Source organism: Crinia signifera, chromosome 5 (assembly GCF_055691185.1).
Source record: "Crinia signifera chromosome 5, ASM5569118v1, whole genome shotgun sequence".
Lineage (NCBI taxonomy): Eukaryota > Metazoa > Chordata > Amphibia > Anura > Myobatrachidae > Crinia > Crinia signifera.
The window spans coordinates 221,736,372-221,757,242 of record NC_139221.1 but is presented as its reverse complement, the minus strand read 5'-3'; the positions used below and the strand labels follow the sequence as shown (position 1 = coordinate 221,757,242).

Sequence of the window (20,871 nt, the reverse complement as noted above, 5' to 3'; positions counted from 1 at the left end):
CATGTTTAAAATAGATAAGGTAAGTGAAATAAAATAAAAAAATTTCAAGAGCAGTGGTTGTGACATGGAAAGAGGCAAGGGAAGAATGAGAAGGGGCAAGGAGAGATTTTTCTCTGTTAAACCATGAACGAAGATTGTACATTTGATACATACATTATCTGTCTCTTTTTGCCAATCTCATTTATACATTACATAGGAAATTATGTTGCTGTGAGACTTCAGATTGAGTTCAGGAATAAAAGAGGTGTTTGATATAGTTAAGAAGTTGTTTTCAAATTGCAGGGCAGAGAATATATGAGAAAATGATTAGGGTCTCTTTGCAGTGAAGCCACAGTACTTTATTATAGGATTATGGTGTATTTCTATAATGTTTAAAGTAAGAGGCAGACTTCCCCTGACAGCGTTCTGCCTTTCAGGAATATTTACTGTGATCTGACTGATTGGAACAGCAGGGATTGTGCCATTGTAGAATCTGGTAGCCCGAACAAAGCTCAACATGAGGGAGAGAAGTAGTTGTGAATTGGTGGATAGATGCCACAAGTTTACATCCCATAGCACTCTGGATGTGGAGGTGGAGGTTTTGGTGGGCTAATACAGGGACTGAGAAGAAAGTTAAAAGATTGAGACTACTGGAGACAGGGGACAACTGAGCAGCGAGGAGTGAAAACAAAGTCAAGGCTAAGAACGTCCTGATGTGAGGAAGATGAAAGAAAACAAAGAGATACACACAAATCCTTAGCTGAACTAAGGATTCCACAATCCAGTCTCAATGTGAGCCAAGCTTTGCCTTATGCACTGTAGGAAATGAAGGATCCACAGAACTTTTAGGCACTACCTTTCCTAAGTATATGGCATATAATGCAAGCGTTTAAGGAGGTGAGTATTGTCTTAAATGGTAGCATGTAGAATTATGTTTATGTTTAACAGTGTTCTGTATTGAGTATGCTTATGATAGCATTATTAATGATAAGTAATAGCACAAGTAATTTCTAGCTTATGAGGTCTTCCAGTTGGGCACAATTAGCAAACTGTAGGTATGTGTTTTGTTTTCTTATCTATAGAGCAACAATATAGGTCTGTGTTCAATATGGTGGGTTGGAAATGTTGTTGGTTTCACAGCATAGGTGAAGTCTTGGTAATAATTGATGACTTATATTTTATTGTGTGCTAGATGCATTTCTCAGGATATGTTTTGCTCTGTATCACATCACATTTAGTCAAGTGGAATGTTTAAAATACATTCAAATCCAATAAACTTCATTATCATAATTTAAAGTACCATGAGTAATAGAAGGGTATTCACCTAGAGTGAAGTACAGAACATTAGTTTGGTGTAGGTATAGCTGCTCCGCAGGATGTCATCATAGTAAATGCTATAAAACATTTGTGAGTTAACTTTTGAAATTGTTGGTAATCGGTAGGCCACACATTGTCAGTACCAGGATTTTTATTATATCATGTACCATTTGCAATGGAAGAGGATGGAGTGTAAAGTCTATATTCACCAGGGGTGCAGTAAAAAAAGATGGGTGTAGATATTACTTCTCAGCAAGATTGTTTCATTGGTAATGCTATCAAACGTGGCACAGAGCGATTATAAGGGTTGGCGACCAGGTTGCCCACACACTGCCAGTGCTGAGATTGATCCCACTCGAGACACCATTGAAGGAGACCTCATTCTGTTTTACATTGCAAAGGCCAAATTACCGATGGCTTCTTTTATGTACCCTTATAACCTGTATACTGAACGTCACTGTTCAATTTATCCTTGTGAACAAAGTATATATATTTTAACACACCTGTATAGCATTTGACACTTCTATTATTGAATGATAACATACAATCAAAATATATCCTTATGCATATCAGCTATGCAACATTCACTTTAAATTTAATGTAAACCCAGTATTCTATAAGTTATGTCCCAGCACTACCATAGACTGCTTGCAATTCAAAATAAAAATATAAGTTTTCAATTATTGTAATTTGACTTTTTTATATACTTAATTATATTTAAATGCAGTGGGAGGTTGTATGATAATGATCGTGAAGCCCAGCTCTCCTAAAATGTTAAGTCCCTAAGGTTCAATTGTCAGTTCATGCTCATTTGTTTCCGTGGGACATGCTGTACTTTCCATTCATCGGCACATGTCATTCCAGAGGAATAGTTTAAGGGAGCTGATGTATCATGAAAGCTGTATTAATGCCTTGTGCCCTTTCAATTATTTGCTATGAAATTCATTTTGGTCTATTCGTAAGAGCGAGTTTGGTATATCCTACCTGAACTGTAAGTGTCTGATAACAAAATTTCTGTAGCAATACACATATTTCTATATCTGAATTAAGAAAAATAAAAACAAAACTGATGGGAGATTCTTTTTTCTTCTATGTATGACAGAAAAACCTTTTTATCTATACTGTATCTAAAATCCTACTTATGAAATGATCATTTATGGAACTAGCAGGGGACAAAGCCTATACACACAGTGGATAACTATTGATATTAATCTGTTTTCATATCTACTGTACCTGTCAATTGATTTGGTTATCCCAGCCAATTTTAGATGATGTGAAAGTCTGTTCCAAGTGTGGGTAACAAATTGTTGAAAACGGGAGGCAGGTTTTTTTTCCACCTCTTTTTGTTAAACCATCTCTATAGTATATGACAGACTAGTAACATCCTAATGGGCCTATTAAAAAATACTGACTAATATTATTTGTTTAGTGATCAAATGATGAAAAATAAACAACTGAGACATGGATGTTCCCAGCAGTCCCAATTTTCATGGGACAATCCTAAAATGTGTTACCTACTGTATATCAGGGAGTGGTCTTTCTTATATGTGCTAGTAAATTTGCTGTAGCTTGGTTGACTGAGGCATTACTAACGTTTCTCAGAAACAAACAATAAAACTTTATCTCATTTTATTACTATATTGTTCTTAAAATATAAAGCTCAATTGAATATGCTGTTGCTATGTAAATACTTGGTAATTATGATAATATTAATCCTATATTAGTCCTCCCATGTAGAATGTGCATATGTGTCTAGATCTAATTATCCATGAAACAATAGCATTCTCCAACTATTTACATTATCAAGCCATAACTAGAATTGCAGAACTAGGCACTCATGATTGGCATGAACGGGAAATTTGCAAAAATACTGACCCAAGGGACAAAAACTTTCAGAAGAAAAATCATGTCTTTCCTAAGAGAAAGGTCAATGGGTCAGATGAATTAAGCCTTAAGAAGAGATAAATGCAAGTGTGATAAGGAGAGATAAACGTCCAGCCAATCAGCTCCTTACTGACTTTTTTCAAACACAGCCTGTAACATGGCAGTTAGCAGGTGATTGGCTGGATGTTTATCTCTCTTTATCACCCTTGCACTTATCTCTTGTTAAGGCTTAATACATCTGCCTCAATATTTTTAAACTGCAGTCTTTAAATCTTTGTTTATAATACATTTAAATTAAATATAAGAAAATGTCACAGGTGCATCAGACAGGTATTTAAAATTGTAGGCCATTAAAAAACACAATTCTTTAGTCACTGTGTAGATCTGGGACTGTGACTTGAGAATCTGAGATTAGTCTTGAACATTGAAATCTCACGGTCAGACCTTCAAGACGTATTTCAAAACATTTAATTTAAGTGCAAATATTTGCCCTAGACCATACCAATCCAATCGGATATTTGCTTTCATTTTTATATATTGTACGATTGTATTATACAATAATTAGCTGAAAAAGAAAGCGTACACCTGTGTTCAGATGTTAAGTCTGTAGGATATTCAATGTTAAATGAAGCCACTACTCAAAATGCAAGCACAATGTTGCATGTATTAGGAATACTTCTGTCATATAAAGTCTTATTAATCTGCATCACAAAATAAAAACATGTATGTAATTATATATATATATATATATATATATATATTATACAACCCTATACATATTTCAAAATGGCTCCTCATTTGCCATTCACAGGAAGGTTAGGGGTGTGCCCCCCTCACAGTACGGATTATTGAAGCAGAGGATTATGGGACTGCAGATGCACACTGCGGTAGAAATCTAAAACTCATCGGAACACAGGAAAAAATATGCTGTCGCCAAAAAGGCTGAAACTCAGAAACAATGGAATTATTGTAAACGATGATGATTAAGATTAAAACATGGATCTTTTTTTTCACTAAATTCTCTGTATTAATAAATAAACTGTTAAGGATGCATTTTAAGGCTTTAGCACTCTGCAGTACCATGAAATCTATATTTTTTTCTTGTTTGCCGGCAACATGGTGAGCTATTGCAGTGGCTGCAGACAGCTGACGTGGTCTTTCAGCTAAAATTGTTCATATTCAGCTCGTCACTTGTGCTTTGCCAAAAAAGTATTAACTGGTGTTGCTTATGACAGATTTACGCTCATCTGCAACTCACACTGAAAGGTTACCTCCGCAATACTTTTACAATACATGTGGATAGCATTTTTCGTATATGTATATGTTAACTAATAATCGAACGTTGTGTAAAAGACAAATTTAAGGCAAGAAAAAAAAAAGTGTTCAGTGTGTGATTATAATCACATCATGAGAGGTCCACGGTTCCTATTTAGAGAAATTTCTCACAGAGCAACTTCTTAAGGGAGTCCCCGCTGTGTAGAGTGAAAGGCATGAACCAACCACAGACAGAATTCATCTGTGTTTATATTTTACAGACAATGAGGAAATCTAGTCTTTGTATGCCCTTTTTCCATCCATCTTATTATTTTGCAAAAAAAAAAACCTGGAAGATTTTCCCCATCTCGCTCCTTCCCCCACCATCCGAATGTTCACACCCCCACAAGACTGCGCTGTTCCATAATTTTTTATGCTTACACAAGTTCTGCACGCGCCATCTTTTCCTGATCTATTGTTTGCTAATATCAGACCTTCATTCGATTCAGGTTTTTTTCCTCCTGTTTGTTTAATTATCTGTAATGTAGCATCTTTTCTCCATCAACTCCGAGCTTTGCATCGATCCTGAAACAGAAAACAAACCGCAATAATGGATGAACTAGATAACATAGAACTAATAGCAATCACCTGATTCATTTAATATAAATGTGGGTTAATTGCTGGCTTAGAATATCTGCATTTATACAGATCTGTTGATGAATGATGCATTCTGAAAGCAGAACAAAATGTTTCACATGCAGATAAACAGGACAACAACAGTTCAATGTAAAGAAAGTACAGCTCACAAATGCTAGTTTGAACTGATAAACCTAAAATATGATTGCCCACCCACTTCTGAACAAAAAGAAGACACAATTAGATACATTATATAAAATGTAACCAACAAATTATTATTATTTTTTGTTTAAAAAGGAAAACTGTAGGGCAGTAATACAATGAATACATATTGTCCCCTACTTCCTGATAAACAATACTAAACACACAGATATGCACAAGACCTGTGATGACTACTGGTACTTAGCCACCTCCAAACTGCCAACAGAAGATGAAAACACTGATGATTATACTGCACAAAGCAGTGGCGTAACTAGATATATGTGGGCCCCATAGCAAACGTTTGTAAGGGCCCCTATTTATCACCTAATGCTGAAAAATGTATACAGCACATGATACTTTGACAGGCAAAGTGGGCCCCTTTCAGCTATTGGCCCCATTGCAGCTGCACCCCCTGCAACTATGTAAGTTACACCCCTGGCACAAAGCATATGCCAGCTGTGAAAAATGGTAAGCCATTACAAATAACACTATAAAAACATCATACAATTTACATATACAACTACAGAAACCATCTCTGTTATCACCTGTCAATGACATTTCCTTTGCAAAGACGGCACATACATTCAGAAATGTAAATCCAAATCCTCAATAAAAGAGCACGGTGGATTTATCATACTTTCTAAATAGGATATATATATATACCGGTGTGTGTGTGTATATATATATATATATATGTGTATATATATATATATATATATATATATATATATATATATATATATAAAATGGGAAGCACTCTCCAGATTCAATGATAAGATAAAAACCAGCTGTGGATTTTAATGAATTTGCAACCAAATCATCACAAAAGATACTCAATAGATGATTCAACACTAGAAGGTAGTTGTACAGATACAACCCTGCGCGTTTTGTCCACTAGGACTTCCTTAGGGGTGATCTGAATCTAATCTGGTCTAATCTAAACAATGAGCTGGGGCTCTCAGAAGAAATTCATTTAAAAACACAATTGTAAAAGACTGATACCATCAGGCTCTGTATCAAATATCAGTCAGACAAAGGAAATAGGCTCTGTAGCAATGAGGAGTCAAAACCAATATTGGACGGAAGATGGACACTCATTGGTGAATATCACTTTAAACAACCATTTTAAGGCAGGTAGCTCCCAAACAGACTTTCAATAGTACATCCAGTAAGCCTGGAGCAATATGTATCCCCAGTAGAAAGCAGCAATATATATATATATATGTATGTATATATATATATATATATATATATATATATATATATATATATATATATAGATATATACGAGACTTTGCAATCCGGCACTCGGATAAACTCCGACAACTGCCTCCGGTGTCCTTGCCAATAAAATATATATATATAAGGGTTCAGATATGAGCTATGGCCGGCTCTCACTGAAACTGTATTTAAATCAATGTAAGCAACAAACAAGTGTGGTCAATGTTTCTGAGGTGTTTTAATAACTGCTTTCATTAGGTCATCTCTGAGCCCTTGGATATATATATATATATATATATATATATATATATATATGATACAAAAGAACAGGGATTCAGCGCCAAGGAAAAAAGCACAGTAGGACACAGGGTAGGTATTTACATATAATAGTATATAATAAACACTACCTTAGATATGAGGCGTTTGCTCAGGTCAAATTAGGCGGCGGTGTACCGTCTCAATACTAGGAGGTAATTGGAAAAAAAAGTTTTTGACCCTGGCGACCTGTGTTTAGGTTTTTAACAAGAATAAAACTCTAGGTGTAGATATAAAAAATACAAACATTTATTTAAGAAGGTTTAAGGGACTGTACATACAAATACGATGTATACGTATAAAAAGGAAGGGGGGAATGTATATAATAAAAAGTACAATAAGAATATTTTTAAAAAACACAATAATAAAAAAAGGATATATATGTTACTTAGTACAAAAAAAGAGAAAAAATAAGAACGCTTAGCTTTTTGGTAGAAAGTGAGATGGATTCAGAAGCTATATATATATATATATATATATATATATATATATATATACGTTTTTGGAGGGAGCACTCATGACATTTTCCAATAGTGAGCAGCAGCAGAAAAAACAAAACAAGCGCACACAGGTGGCTGCTAAGTCAACATTTCGGGTGGTTACCCTTTAGCAAGACATCATGTCTTGATAAAGGATAACCACCCGAAACGTTGACTTAGCACCCACCTGTGTGCGCTTGTTTTTTCTGCTGCTGCTCACTATTGGAAAATGTCATGAGTGCTCCCTCCAAAAACGTACATATTATTCACCAAAAGGGATAGGAAGCACTGTGCAGGACACTATGGAATTTCTGTGTTATTATAGTTATTAGGCCAATATCCTGCATTAAACTTGCTTTTGCCTATTTCATGAGATGTATCTTTGTTGAATTGTTTTGTCATGGCCCCATTCCTTCTTTTCAATGACAGGTATCACATATTTATATAGCCTGGGATGGAGCCACTGTGGGCAGTATTCAATGAAAAAAATTCTCTGTGCATGGCGAGAGATTTTTTCTCTCGCCATGCACTCTCCGTGTTCCGGAGCCTCCTCCTCCCACTATTCAATGTATTTAAGACTCGCCGCCACTCGCGGCGAGTCTTAACCCCTGCAGCGGACGAGCGTCCGCGGCAGGGAGCTGACAGGGAGCCGTGGGACGGTGGCATCCAGGGAGATTAAAGTCTCCCTGGATGCCCCAGAACATATGTGGAGGGGAGGGGGCTCCCCGGGACCCAGGCAGCACAGGCTGCCCCCCCCTATAGCCAGCGGGGGACCCAGTATTCACTGCACCCGATCGTGCATATTAACGATCGGGTGCAGTGAATATATGAATATCTAATGAGCGGCTCGAGCGCTCCGGCCCCCTGCTGGCTGCACTGTGTAAAAAAAAAAAAAAAAAAAAATTAAAAAAAATATATATTTTTAAATTAAATATATATTCATGTGCTATAAGCACATGAATAAAAATAACATGCCCCTTCACAGAAAAAAAAAACAGATTTTTTTACACCAAAATTTAAAAAAAACCCTTTTAGTTTAAAAGTTCACATTCCAGCTCTCCATCAAAAGATGGAGAATTTCTACACGGAGAGAGACGGCGAAAATCACTTAGAAAGACGGCGAATATTTCACATTGAATAGGGTGGTTCACTTTTGGAGAGCAAAATGCTCCGTCGAAGGCGAAAAAAGCAAAAATTCTCCATAAAACACGGAGAATTTTTCTCATTGAATACTGCCCTATGACTTGATCATGGCACTACAGCCCCTGCTGCACAGAATTGGCTTCCGTCTCTGCTTTCAGAGGGGACAGCTTAAAGGCCTTGTGTATGCTTGATAGGCAGCAGCAAAGACTGCAATAGGCTGTTTATTAAAACATAAACAGAAACAAAATAATATAATATGGCAGTAAAACAGCGACTCCTGATCAAGCTGTTATGAGAGAGAGATTTTTCAGTTTTAGTTTGATTTAGTATAACAGCAGGAAGGTCTTGATGCAGTTGTTGTGAATACTTTTTAGTTGTTGGTAGTGCAAGAAAGCGCACATAGATGGGGTTTTAATTAGTCCATAATAGTTAGTCAGTTATTTCCATAGCATATCACCGTTGCAAAGTTAGGTTTAGAGTTACCACTCCTTTGTAGCAGCAATGTTATTTGTCTTTTTAATAACCATGTTCTTATGGATCCAACAGAGAGCCACCTGAATCATAGATGTCACAATTCAGTCCAAGGCTGGGTTAGCACTTCCAATTCAGCCAACTAGGGTTTATCAATGGTGGGAATACATCTGTCCACAGCAAAAACGAAACTGGTACTAGAGATGCAATCAGTCACACTAACGCGTTTCTCTGCCTAACAACCATCACTTCTCCTACCTTATCATTGCTTCATACATCTACCCCTATGTGCAAGGTGATAATGCTCCAGCCAATGAGCTCCTAACTGTCAATTTACATATTGGAGCTGATTGGCTGGTTCAATATCACCTTGCACATATGGGGATAGATACCACTTCTCTAAGCTTCATACATTTCCCCCCCAACTTGGGAACCATTGCCATATGCACTATGCTAAGCACCTTTTCAAAGAAAAAGGCTCCATGTCAGCTTCCTTTATTTCTTTACTTGCAAAATGAACCGTGTTTAGTAGAATAGCAATAAATCAGAGCAGTTACCAGGGCACACACAATGAAGAGCCTATTTATACTTATGTAGAGAACTTTGGGGAATCTCTATGGAGTGCCTGATTTGTGGGACATCCTCCTGCTACTTCCTAACAAATTAGGTGTGATGAGGGCACAGGATGACATGTTTTTTGGGGGAAATTCCCTATTGTAATCCTGCCACCTCTGCCCTTTGCTATGGTTGTGGCTGTGCACAGTGTGTCCATGGTAACACATTTGCATTGCCCTGCATAGAGTGGCCAAGTATACGTCTACTGTGATGCACGGCCTTGACAGTCCATATACTTAACCCTTGATGATAACTGTCAACCATACAGCAAACCCTTATGCAATGAGATAGTCCTAAAGTCCCCTCACTCTTGTTTTATTTAAGAGCAAAAATAAGGTTTAATTAGTTGCTTTGAACTGGTTATCATGGTAAGAGGTTGGATCTTTTTACCTGCACCATTTATGGTACTGGTACAAAAGGTGCTATGTGGTGCTTATTGGCTGCTTTTCATAAATAAGCACCTTATACTGTATATATTGTAGAGTGATGTATGTAACATGGTTTGGAATCCATTACCCTAGGCTGTTTTATAAATTCTACCCCTTCTCTGACATTGGCACTCCCCATAGTGACAAAATAACATAATACATAAACTAACTCTATCCAGTATATAATTATATCATCTTAGAATATCATGTAATGTACATTTTTTGTATCAAAATTAATTTATTAACAATTAACTATATTTCCTTAAAATATTAAATAAATATAAGTTATTCAATTACAAATTGTATATACTGTAACAATATGCTAATATCTGAACAATACAGAGTGGAAATTATAGCATATAATGTGTGCATCCATTATATTAGTTATATTAGATATTCATCAAAATATAGAGACTGGTTCAATCTATTCGCCTGGTGACCAAGATTAATATAACTGGTCCTGGAAGCTACAAATTATGGTACTCTTTACCTAGAAGGGCGCCCACGATTTTGATCGTGGGCATCGTTAGTAAAAAAAATCGCGGGCATCGCATGCACCAAAAAATCGCATGCGATGCGACCAACGCGATGCCCGCGATTTCCCATAGGGAACAATGTTAAATGTCCCAATTGACCCGATTTTCCTGTTCAATGTCTCAATTGACCCGATTTTTCCATAGGAAACAATGTTAAATGGCCCACAGAGGCCAAATAGGCCTAACTGACCATTGTTATGGTCAGTTATGTGGTAGGATTTGCTTCTGTTTGTACACATTTTATGATTGGCAGCCACCGGCACTGGTTTTGCCCATAAATAATAATAAATAATTAACCATAAATAATTTGAATTGGTCCTGGACCACCAACCTGGGGCACCCCTGTAAGTGTCCTGAGGTACCCCCAGGGAGTCATGGCACACAGTTTGGGAACCACTGTCCTAATGAAAAAATGATACAAAATGCATACATTTTAAAAATATATATATAATGGGGTTTCCAATGAATGGAGTGATATATATTTGAAGGTGACCTCATGAAACCACAGACACGACAAGGTGCCACTTGTGGTAGTTTTGTTGGTGACTTTTTTTTTCTCGAGATTTAAACTCATATATCAGGTATGCATATCCATTTATTACATTTATGATCTATATATATTAATGTTGTCATCATGTCTTAGAATTATAAATACAACTTGGATCTCATTTCGAACACCATATTATTGTCAGGGAAATAAGTTAGGTCTTTCCAATTACTTTGTAATGAGTTAGGTGCTTTGCTGACAACAAGTCTATTCACATTTTAAGGATTTGGGTTATAAAATTGAGGTTAAATGATGTAGACATAGCAACTGTAGCACATTTTACCTGTAATGACAAACAACCCAAATTTTCTAATGGACATATCTGATTTATGAAAAAGGCCATGTTCATCCCACCTATTGAATCTATTAGAACACTTACTAGCGTGCTACCATTCAGGCTTGCAACTGTTGACCTGTTTCTGTTTGCAGTACTTGCGTTTTGTTATCGTTCGGTTCTGCAGAAATGGGGAAAACATTTTTATATAATGTGTAATGAACAAATATAGCTTGCCATTCTACCATCTTAATATTTACAAACATACTTGTATAATTTATTATTCACAAGCAGTTTATATGACATGCATATTATATATTTTTTATATAATGAGATCCCCAGAGCTTCAGGTCTCTTAGAAATATACTTAATCAATTACATTTGCTCCATCTGTTCTGACTGCCTCTATCACTGGTCATTGCAAGCGTACTAGGGCAGAGGTAGGATAGATGGTGTGCTGCGGCTTCCCTATGATACAGGCTAGTTTGCAGTATGTGTACATATTACATCACTTTTAATCAACATTCAATCATTGAAATAAATGCTTGTAATAATCCTCAGTATAGGTCAGCTCCTGCCATGGTTTTAGGGTCTGTTAGTCACAGCAAGTAATGACTGGAGCAGTATCTCTTCAGTAGTTAATCACTGGAAAGGAAGATAATAATTGATCTATAGAGATTTACCTTTAGAGAAAATAACCATATTTGAATAATATACCACAGAAAAGCAATTGCAGTAAATAATATACAGTATTTGAATTTGTTGTACACAACTAGTTCTAATCTCAAAGGCCAATAAATACCGATTTTTCCCACTCTAATGGTAACAGATATTATGCCCCTCTTTTGCCATTGTAAAGAGCGTCACTTTTTTGAGGCAGCAAATATATACCAACAGCAATACTATTTTCTGGTCCCAAAATCTGTCTTCTGTCCAGTCTGTCCAGTCAGTAATTCCTTATAAGCTAATATGATGATTTATATTTGTCATATTAAACAGAATAACGGTGCAGCTTGTAAAAAAAAACCCATAAAAGAATAATAAAATATATAGATATCCAATTTTAATAACTTCTCCTTGACCCATTTTTTTTGTCAAAAAAAATTAAATAATTTAAATAAATTAAATAGTGCCAGGAACGAATGGCCAGAACTATCCAATTAGCTGCAATGCACCCTCCACTTAAGTTGGGAGATGCACATCACACGCCTTATAAATGCTGTTTAGTCGCTGTAAATGGTATTTTATGCTGTTAGCGTGGGCAGTAAGCCCGCAAGTCGCATCTCTGTGCTAGTTTTGTCAGAGTACGAGCAGAAACCTGTGGCTAATTGAATTCTTGGCACTATTCATTAGCACCTTGAATTGAATTGCCCCCAATATTTGAAAACAGCGAATACAAAGTTCTAGACCAAGAAGTCTGAAATATGGAATGAATAATTAATTCATTATGTCACCTTAGTCCAAATTTATATTGGAGTTTCTATTATTGTATCTATTATTGTACCACAACTGTAAACACTGTCACAACTGTACATACTACTATCATTCATTTAAAGCATTCTTACCTTGCAGCTTTTTTTCCTCACCAGCCTAAAACTTTTGCACAGTAATGTATATATTTTTTCAATGATAAAGAAAACTATTTTTTACACCTCCAAGTTGTTGGGACACGTAGCTGAGGTCTGCACCCAATGATCCTGCGAAGGACAACCCCGGCTCTGTTTGGCCTGCAGCCATTAATGGTTCCCTTGCAGATGGTTACATACCATGGAGGTTAATCAACAATGATGGATAACCGTTGCTGGATAACCCACGAACCCTAAGGGGGATATTCAATCCCCGGCGAGCATCTCCCGTCGGGGAGATGCTCGCCGGGCCCTATTCGATGCTGTCTTCCCCGACAGCATTGAGCAGGGTTTCTCGGCAGAAAAAGAACGGCGAGAACGGCCGGGAAGTGACGAGCTGCAGGCTGCAGCCCACCTCTTTCTGGCCGCAACTCGCGGCCACACCCCCTTTTCGCTCCCCGGCAGGCGGGACATTGAATCCCGCCGGCATGTTCTCGGTCGAGCTGACCGAGAACGGGACTGGGTCACGGCGGTCGAGCAAGCTTGACTGCCGTGACCCTCAGATTTAATACCCCCCTAAGTGTGAGGGAATGCAGCCTTCTTGCAGCTCTTGCAATATACATGCTGTGTGATAATTCTTAGACAAAAGTACATAATAAACCATTAAAGAGGCAGAGGGGAATCTACAATTGGTGCTGCAGACACAGTACACCAGGACCCCTAAGGGGCCCATTGTTGTCCCTGTCACTCTCTCCCTGTCACACTCTGCCTCTTCCTGCCACCCTCTGCCTGTCACCCACTGCCATGCTGTTTATTGTGAACTTGAGCTGGAGTGGCGAAGGGCCCAAAGTATATTTTAGCATCTGGGCTCACCACCCACAAATTCTGCCACTGGTAGAGATATAGGTATAGAGCAGTGGTATTTACCGTGCAGCCCTTCGGCTGCAGTTGAACATCCCAACATACCGCACACCCAGTGATGTGCGGTGGTGGCTGTGAACAGAGAGGCACTGTCACAGCCACCACCGTAACCCCATCCCTGGCCTGACCAATGGTGACATCCCCCCCGCTAGTGGCAATGGATGCCCCCCATGCCGCAATAACATCTGAATCTCCGCACAACCCCCCCCCCCCCCCCAACATCTGAACCTCCGCACCACAGCCTCCACAAGCGGCACACACACACAGCACCATTTTGCACAAACACTGCTTACCTAAGCAGTACAGACAGCAGTGACTGGCCCCCAGAGCCAGAGTGCCGGGCGGGAGGCAGAAGAGAGACCCCAGAGAGGAGAGGGTGAGAGACCGCATGGAGCACGAGCCGGTGCCCAGATAACAGCGGGAGCTGACAACCCGGCTCCGTGCATCCCGCTCCGTGCAACCCCCTCCCCCCCCAACGACGGCAATACAACTCGGGGGACGAGCTGTGCAGTGGTGCACTGTACGGCTCGTATGCCTATATAAGCGGCACCTATAAGAGCCTCGGTGTTAATAAGGGACGTGCTTTCTGCCTATATGAAAGCACGCCCCTGTCAGTGAGGAGTCGCCACTGTCCCCAATCACATCTGCCGCAGTGACAGGGGCTTGCTCATATAGGCAGAAAGCACGTCCCTGCCACTGAGGCACTGGTATAGGTGCCGTGTATACACCTTTTTTAAATGGGCTTTTGCAGCGGGGTGCTCGGCCCCTCCCACTGCCCGCCCCCTGCATCTAATACTATACTATAGGCAGCGGGAGGCACCGCACTTGGTGCCTCCTAAACTAATAAAAATGGAGTAAAAATTATTATAATAATACAAAGCATATCTTATAACACATGGGGTGACATTCTCTCCAAAAAAACGGCTAATTTGCATTTTTCCTTGAATTCGCATATTTAATATGATGCGAAAATGTCCCTAAATCGCATATTTTTAGCGATAAGTCATGCGTACTGAAAGTGCGGTAAAAATTTGCACTTTTATCGCATCCAGATGTTTCCCAATAGAAAAGTATACAATTCGCTTATTTAATGGAATGGGATTTCGCAAATCGCACTTTTAAGGTGTCTAATAATCGCCATTTTTTCAGACCAGGTTCTGATATGCGAGTTGGCCAGAACCCTGCACAGATCATTGAGATCTGTGCAGGGTTCTGCGGTAAAAAATGTGTTTTTTTTTTGAAAAAAATTGCGTGGGGTCCCCCCTCCTGAGCATAACCAGCCCCGGGCTCATTGAGCCGGACCTGGTTCCAAAAATACGGGGGACAAAAAGCGTAGGGGTCCCCCATATTTCTGAAACCAGCCCCGGACTCTTGGACCGGTCCTGGTTCCAAAAATACGGGGGACAAAAATCTGGGGGTCCCCCGTATTTTGAAACCAGCACCGGGCTTCAACAGCCCGCAGTGTCATGCCACAGCCGGGGGACACTTTTTACATAAGGTCCCCCGGCCGTACCATGAGCACCGCCTTGGACTGGGTACCTGGAGGAGTGGGGAACCCCCCAATAAAGGCCCCCCCCCAAGGCTTCACCCGTCCAGGGCTGAAGCACGAGGCTGTCACCGGCGTCCCTGGCCAGTGGACGCCGGCCTGATGGTGTAAAATCTTTCAATCCTAACATTGCTTTATACAGGAGATCTACAAGTCCGAGCAGACCTCCCTCACAGGCTGGGACTTGGAGAACCACAAGTCCCAGCATGTGGGGCATTAATGGGCCCGCTGGGACTTGTAGTCCACCTGTAAAAAGAATGTTAAAAGAAAACGCACACACAGAAAAGTAAAACTTTATTACATACACATCCACACACCTCACTTTTACACCCACATACTCACCGATCCAGGATCCAGCGCTGGTCTCCCTTCTGCTGCAGAGCCGGCTACCCCCGCACTGACAGCGGGGACAACCGACTGTCTCCGATGCAGCTAACAGCTTCTGTCACGTTGTCCCAGCGCGATTTCTCGCGTTCCATAGAATGTCACCCATAATATGTGTCATAAGTATTTTCTTTGTATTATTTTATTACACTAATCATTAATGACAGGGGAGGCACTGCCTCCCCTGACTGCACGTCCCTGCGCACACCAGTTTTGCTATTAGTGCATGCTAAAACTTTTGCATGGCGTGATGAGATGTGTAGTTCTGCAGCAGCTGGAGCCCCACATGTTGAATACCCTAGTTTACAATGCACTTACAGTATTGATACATAAGGTTACTGTATATATGCAACTCCTCTCCAGTAACAAATCACACAGATAATAAACAACAATAAAATGAGAAGACCTGATGCACTAGTAGAGTCCCAGCTGGTATGGGTCAAATGGTCGACAAGATTTAGGTTGACACTCATTAGGTCAACCACTACTGGTCGGCAGGCCATCGGTCGACACCTGAAAAAGGTTGACATGTTTAACCCTTTGAGTGTCAACTTTGCTGTGAGAGATCCTCAAAATATCTGTGAAAATGTCAGTGCTGTTCACAGTGACTGTTCTTTTTTTGGGGTGCAATATTGAACTAAACTTTAATTAACTGACTTGGCTGTATTTGTATTTATTTATACTAAAAGAACAGTCGTGAGTGATGCTGGCATTTTTAGCCGATATTTTATATTTTGAGGATCTCTCACAGCAACATTGGCATTCAAAGGGGTAAGGACAACAGGCTCAAAAAGTTGACACAACCCGTATGTCGACAGTGAAAAGATTGACATGTGCGTTTTCAGTTTTTTTTTGGTGTCTATGTCAACATAGGTCGACATGGACACAGTATAAGTGTACTGCGTTCCCTCGCATGGCTTGCATCGTTTGCCATGCTTCGGGCATGGTGCCTCGCTGCACTTGGCACACTATTCTATTCTCCCTCTATGCCCACTGGGATGGTAAAGTATGAACAAGTTTTTTTTTAAATAATGAAAAACTCATATTGACCTTTTTTCATGTTGACCTTTTCATTGTCATCCTATTGCTTGGGTTGACATTTTGACCCTGTCAACCTTTTCAGCCATTTATGGTTGACCTAATGCTTATCAACCTAGACCAGTGATGGCTAACCTTGACACTCTGCTGTTGTTGAACTACACATCCCAGCATGCCCTGCTACAGTTTTACTATTTGGCCATGCTACAACTGATAGGGCATGTTGGGATGTGTAGTTCAACAGCTGGAGTGTCATGGTTAGCCATCACTGACCTAGACACTGTCGACCTAGTATGTAACTCTGCTTCTATGATGGGATGCTTACATTTGGAGACATCACAGTCTTTAAAAAGAATAGTCTTGTCTCATGGGAGTCAGAGAAGCTGATTTTTTATCTGAACATTGTGGTCTGACAGGTTCTACTGGAAAAGGCCATTTTGCCCACCTACTAACACTGTCCACCACTTGGTCATTAGCCTCATGTACTATTTGAGTTTCCAGTCTTGTGGTTTCCAGACTCCAGCAGACATTTCATGGTTGAAGTTGCTGACCGCGGGGGCGATGTATCAAACATGGAAGAGAGATAAAGTACCAGCCAATCAGCTGTTAACTGCCATGTTACAGATTGTGTTTGAAAATTACTGTTACGAGATGATTTGTACTTTACCTCTCCCCACATTTTTTCTCTGGAGTTTGTTACATCTCTTCTGTATCATTAATCCATATCGTATCTATAGAAAAAGTAAGCCTGCACAAGTTGTATATGAGGATCTTTCATCTGACCACAGCAAACAAAGAAGTAAGAAAAATAATGACCTAGTCAAGCCAGCAAAAGGTGCACAAGAAGATCAGGTCAACCGTGTCATCTAAACTCGCTTATGACAGCTGAAAACACCCAGGTGGCTCTTTTAGCCTACTCATTACATTGCCTGGGTCATTTTCTTTTATTAGGTGGGTGGTAAAGGGTTATATTTTGTAAGATTTAATAATTACCTTTTCAGGATAAAAGAGCAACTGAATCTTACAGAGATCAATACTATACAGTACATGATAAAACTACTTTAGTCTTTATATTCACAATGCTCTCATGTAGCAGAATGTCAGGTGCATCTCCAACTGAGCGAGCAGAAAGTGACTGACAGTTCGGCAGACTTGTTTTGTAGAAATGAGTGATGTAGATGTATTGATGCACACACAGAATCAGGGCCAGTGATGTCACAGCTACTCAATCTCAGTTTTTTGCCCTACTTCTGATCAGGACTCTTTACCAAAGATGTGTTAGGAGCTCCATCTCTCTGGGGATTTGTAATGTGGCATAAAAATGAACTGGAGACACTATAAGGATGATTCAATTGTTTGTTATAGCGTGATAATGAATGGATGCCCATTGTTGCAATTCAGTTGTTTTGGGCCATCCTTAATTATCACGCTTATTGCACCTAATTAGTCAAGTAATGGATGCTATTAAGAAGAGTGAAGTTTGGGTGCCCAAACAGCCAACTTTCCATACATTATAGCATGCCACCTCCAGGGGTTGTGTGCTGAGATGTGACTTCTGTGGATAATGGGCATCTAATCGAAGCAATCATTTAATATCTCTAATAGACTCCCATTACTTTGAACAATGTAGCAAACATTTGAATTGTTCCCTGTATGTCATTGGCAGTACTGTGTGCAGGGCCAGTGCAAGGGTTTTTGGCAATCTAGGCAAACTTTAGCTTACTGCTCCCACCACCATCCATGCTCCAATTTTCAACTTTAAAGAGCCTCAGGTAAAGGTGTGAATGTGGCGTTTTAGAAGTTCAATACCTGCCCCTAGTAATGGTAGAGGCATCCCTGACTGTGTGGCATAATGTGTACTGGCAGACCTACAATGTGCATTAGGACACTATAATGTTTCATAAAATAAAATAGGGCGCTATATGGGTCATAAATTTAACTAGGGTCCTATTGTGGTCAAGAAAATTATCTATAGAATTATTATGGGGCAACAAATGAAACACTGCCTATGGAGAGGTGTCTCTCAAGAAGCAGTAGGACAGGGGCCCCTTCAATAAATGACTATGGTGCTCACAAAGTTCTAGTTACACCCCTGCTCCTAGCACCCTTGCTCGCATGACATTATGGTACTCTTTACTTAGAAGGGCGCCCATCTCGGCCATCTCGGGCATTGAATGCACTAAAAAATCAGGTGCGATGCGACAGACGAGATGCCCGAGATTTCCCATAGGGAACAATGTTAAATGTCTCAATTGACCCGATTTTCCTGTTCAATGCCTCAATTGACCCAATTTTTCCATAGGAAACAATGTTAAATGGGCCACAGAGGCCAAATAGGCACCCTGAAGTGAATAATGGCCACCCGAATTGTTAACGCCACCCCACGATCAACGTCAACCCGAAGCGTGGCGAGCGCAGCGGTACGCGTCCTACGACCTTTTCATACCCCCACTATCCACGTCGGCGTGGAGTTGAGAATAGAAAGTGTGGCGAGCGCAGCGAGCCACCGAGCCCGAAGCGTGGCGAGTGCAGCGAGCCCCGCGAGGGGACGCGGATACCTTCACAGGTATCCGCGTCCCCTTGCGGGCTTCACAGCTGTCCGCGTACCCTCGCGGGGCTCGCTGCGCTCGCCACGCTTCGGGCTCGGTGGCTCGCTGCGCTCGCCACACTTTCTATTCTCAACTCCACGCTGACGTGGATAGTGGGGGTATGAAAAGGTCGTAGGACGCGTAGCGCCGCCCCTCGCGGGCTCGCTGCGCTCGCCACGCATCGGGTTGACGTTGATCGTGGGGTGGCGTTAACAATTCGGGTGGCCATTATACACTTCAGGGTGCCTATTTGGCCTCTGTGGCCCATTTAACATTGTTTCCTATGGAAAAATCGGGTCAATTGAGGCATTGAACAGGAAAATTGGGTCAATTGAGACATTTAACATTGTTCCCTATGGGAAATCTCGGGCATCTCGTCGGTTGATCTCACCCGATTTTTTAGTGCATTCAATGCCCGAGATGCCCGAGATTTTTTACTAACGATGCCCACGATCAAAATCGTGGGCGCCCTTCTAAGTAAAGAGTACCGACATTTAACTGCCTTTACACCATGAAAAAATCCTGTGTATTTCTTATTCACCGCTGGTAGAGACCTCAAATTGAGACTGCTACACCTTCAATGTAAGGATAAAAGAATAGTGCCTGCGCTGGCTTTTCCAAATAATTGTATCAGACTTTTCTCAAAAAATTGAACAACAATTTATTAAAAACACTCAAATATAAGTAAAAAATCACACTAGGCATACAAAAAAAAAAAAACTGGAGTTCCAGCTATTGGGATATCTGCATAATCCCTAAATCCCGGTCTCCAAAGGACATAATCATCTGAGGGGAGTGTTCAAGCCCCTGCCCACAATAGGGCACATTCGGGACTGTGATCCCACATCTGGTTAAACGAACATCTTCCAGACCGACCAGGATGGTAATATAATCTCACAGCATCTTATTATTCTCAGCTATTCTATGCGCAATCGCTATCCCAGTGATTAATATACCCCCTAATATGGACTTTAAGTCATTGTATGCCTAGTGTGATTTTTTACTTATATTTGAGTGTTTTTAATAAATTGTTGTTTAATTTTTTGAGAAACATCTGATACAATTATTTGGAACAGCCAGCGCAGGCACTATTCTTTTATTCTTACATTGTATTTTCTAGGGCTTGACCGCCCTGTGCCAGCCGCTGTTGACTTGCGCACCACACACTCTTTTCCATTTCTGATAGTTGCTACACCTTCAAGTTGGGCAAAATAATGCTTCAGCGCCTTATGTTTTTTTCATTGTTTATCTGTTTTTTTTTATGACCAGTGTTGGAACTCCCGGAGGCAATGGAGTCATCCTTGAAGGGGGCACTGACTCCATTGCCCCCCCTATGTTATGCTTATTTGTAGAGGTTCTGACGACAGTACCCTTACAGTATGCAGCGGCGCCACCCTCCCCATCCAACCCCCCCGCCCTGCTTGTCACCTGATTAGTTGACACGTGACCAATTGACAGCGTGCCAACAGGAGCCGGGAGTCGACCTGGAGACTCCGAAGCCAGTGAGGGACCGCACCACTCAGGGATGA

General features: G+C 40.4%; 1 protein-coding gene across 3 annotated transcripts in view; it reads left to right on the top strand.

Annotated features, from left to right (window-relative positions):
- Positions 1–314: 314 nt before the first annotated feature.
- Positions 315–20,871, top strand: part of LOC146080876 (uncharacterized) — a 61,029-nt gene continuing 40,472 nt past the window's right edge. For all 3 annotated transcript variants that reach the window (XR_014475022.1, XR_014475016.1, XR_014475015.1), the window contains exon 1: positions 315–876. The gene's annotated coding sequence lies outside the window, so the exon portion shown is untranslated. The remainder of the gene's footprint in view (positions 877–20,871) is intronic.